This window comes from Panthera uncia (assembly GCF_023721935.1).
Source record: "Panthera uncia isolate 11264 chromosome A3 unlocalized genomic scaffold, Puncia_PCG_1.0 HiC_scaffold_11, whole genome shotgun sequence".
In the NCBI taxonomy this organism is placed as follows: Eukaryota; Metazoa; Chordata; class Mammalia; order Carnivora; family Felidae; genus Panthera; species Panthera uncia.
In genome coordinates this window covers 62307253-62310253 of record NW_026057578.1, presented here as the reverse complement: position 1 = coordinate 62310253, position 3001 = coordinate 62307253, and the positions used below count along the sequence as shown (strand labels likewise).

The 3001-nt window shown below is 50.3% G+C and overlaps 1 protein-coding gene across 1 annotated transcript in view; it reads right to left on the bottom strand.

The window, feature by feature from the left end:
* Nucleotides 1–2059, bottom strand: part of PPM1B (protein phosphatase, Mg2+/Mn2+ dependent 1B) — a 96590-nt gene extending 94531 nt beyond the window's left edge. Inside the window, exon 1 of the mRNA XM_049650207.1 lies at nt 1654–2059. The gene's annotated coding sequence lies outside the window, so the exon portion shown is untranslated. The remainder of the gene's footprint in view (nt 1–1653) is intronic.
* Nucleotides 2060–3001: the final 942 nt, after the last annotated feature.

Sequence of the window (3001 nt, the reverse complement as noted above, 5' to 3'; positions counted from 1 at the left end):
TTGACAAAAAAAACAAAACAAAACAAAAACAAAAACCCAACCTGTTCTAAATACTAAATTTTAGAAGTGGAATTGAAACAACACATTGCCCATTCAGGAGGCCTACAAAAATATTTCTTTAAAAAAGTTATCACCTTAATAGTGTAACTTCAACCGTATTTTTTTAAAGCCTGTACACTTGGAAAAGATTATCATAATAATTAGAATAACTTGTCTCTATTTAGAAATGTTGTTTAAAAGCAGGCCAATGATAGGAACTCTGCTATTGCACAACAGAGAAAGTAAATGAAATAATGTCCATTAACATTCAGTGTCGATGGCATGTTGCTCAATCTCCCAGAACATAGGGACTTACAGTATCTGCCCTCTACAATTTACCACTTCTACGTCCGTGCAGTAGCTCAAATAAAATGAGTTCCTGTGTTAATCCCACAATAAACCTCAGTAATTCTCACATCACAGTTGTAAAGGTTTGTTAACAAAAAGAATGTTTTTCCCAAAATAGCTACATATCACTAAGACTACTCAAATTCCTAAATAATCCTTTTACAAGTCTCCTGCCAACTTTATTTTGATACATTAAACATGTGGAGCCTATTTTAAAAGGTCTTTAACTGTGACTTCATGAAAACAGCTTCCTAGTTGTTCATCTAATGTCTTCTTTTTAAAGTTTCCACGTTGTTTTTAAGCCGACTTGAATACTTATGAATCTGGGCCGACTATCAAATGCTTAAGAAGCAGTTTTGCCAAGTAAGATGGGCAAATGTTCTAGATCTGCTAAATTGGACAATAAAGGTCAGGCAACTTAAAAAACGAAATAACTTATTTCCAACATTCACTGAGCCCCTCTTTTTTAAATTACCTTGGTGTTATTCTCACATTTAACGTTTATGAATACAACCTACTTTTGAAAGGACATTAGACCCAATTAAATTATTTAAAAAAAACTGATCTTCCATATAAAGCCGGTTAGTCTACTCTTAATGGGCCTCTGGAAGATTTGGGGTACTGATGGCAGAAGTTTCATTTAAAAACTTTTTTGCGGAAAAGAATGACATCCGAAAAGGACTGCTGGGGAAGGCAGGGAAGAAGAGCCCGGAGTCACCAAGAAGAGAAAGAAGCGATTTAGAGCTACTAAGAAGGAGGTGGTGAGAGGCAGAGAAAGAAGAACGAGAAAGAAGATTTAACAAGGAAGTGAAGTGGAGCGCAGAGTGGGGCAAAAGCTGATGAGGAAACAAATGTAAAAGGTAGGGTTTTCAAATAGGCATGATCCAGGAAGGGATGAATTAAAGCCTGGAGTAGCCCTAGCCCCAGTGCTTTGGTGTGAAAGAGACGCTCGCTGTCTGAAGCAGAAAACAGGGGGAAAGCAGTTCACTTCCAGGCGTTGGAGCAAAGTAAAATTCCCTGCCCCGAGCCTCTCCCAGCCTCGGCCGAGCGCGGAGGCGGCGGCTGGGGAAGGGGCCTACCCAGGAGCCAGGCTCCGCGTTCTGCTCCCCCAGACTCCACGGCAGAAAGAAAAAAAAAAAAAAAAAAAGGCGAGGATTAGACAGGTAGGGCCCACGACCGCAGCCCGGCGGCACGCCGAAAACGGTCCGGGGCCTCGGCGGTGCCCGCGAGCCGTTTCCCCTGCGGCGGGGCGCGGAGCGGCCTTACCTGGGGCGAGGGAGGGAAGCGAGGTCTAGGGCGTCTGTTCTCGCCCGCCGCAGAGAACCCTGCTGCACTCAACCCAGGCTTCCGACTGAGGCGCGACCCTGCCTCCGCCGCCGCTTCCCCGTCGGGGTCTCGGCCACCGCCTCCGCCGCCTCCGGGGCTGTTTACACCGTCGGGCCCCGCACGCCGCCGCCGCCGCCGCTGCCGCCTTCTCTCCACCCTAGCGCCGTTGCCGATTCGGCCGCCGCCACCTCCTCCGCCGCAGCCTCGTCTCTCTGGAGCATCTTCCAGCCACCGAACCCTGAGAAGCAGAGAGTCCAGCCGCGCCGGCAGGAAACTCCCCCGCAACTGCTAGGGGGACCAGGCGGTCAGAACACCGGCGGCTTTTCCGCCATTGAGCAGCAGCCGCTCGGCTCCTTCTGCAACCCCCTCCCCGCACCCTCTCCTCCCCGCCCCTCGGGCAGCCCCGCCCCCAGATCCCACCCATTGGGACGGCGCGGCCTCTGGCTGCACCCGGTTGGCTGGGCTTCCCGTCAATCAGCGTCCCCCTCCCACTTCGGCTGCCCCGTACCTCGGTACTCAGTTTTCCCCGCCCACAACGCCCCGCCTCTCAGTTCCTAATTTCCCATTGGGCACCAGTGGCCACCTTCAATTGGCAAGGTCAACTATCCATCAAACACCGCCCACTGAGTGAGACCCAACCCTTCATTACCATTTACTTTATTCAGCCCCGCCTCTGGACGTCAGGAACCAACCCACCCTACCAGCCATAAGTAGAGATCGCCATCAATCAAATAACGCCCACCTGCACTCCGCCTCGCAAAGCCCGAACCCTAACGATTCTCTTTTGTTATTGGTCCAAAGGGTGACCCGAACCCTCAATCATTGGCTTTCTCTGAGTGTCCGTCACTAAACCAATTTCCAAGTCCGTCACGCTGGCTTTTTTTAAATGAACGCGCAAAAGGCGGGGAAGTATTCGAAAAGCGATTGGCTAGTCTTCGAAAACGGTCAAATCCAGACAGTGTGTGCGGATCCTTCCCGTTCTACGAGAATCATGCCCCTTTATTTCTAACCTCTAAGCCTTGCGTAAAACAAGCGCCATAAAGGAGCCAACGCGCTTGTGCAGTTATAGGTGTGGAAGCCTAGTCCCACCCGGAATTGCAGGGGGTTGGCTGCCGATTGGCTAACAAAGTCCTGTTAGGCCCTCATTGGAGAATATAAACGCCTCTCTTTGGCGTAGAGACGGAAGGGATGGCGCGGGCGAGGATCAGAAGCGGTCCGGGGAGAGGCGGTTGTTTTGCTTCAGCCAGCGGGAGGGGCATACGCGGGAGAGAGAAGCTCAGAACGCTGG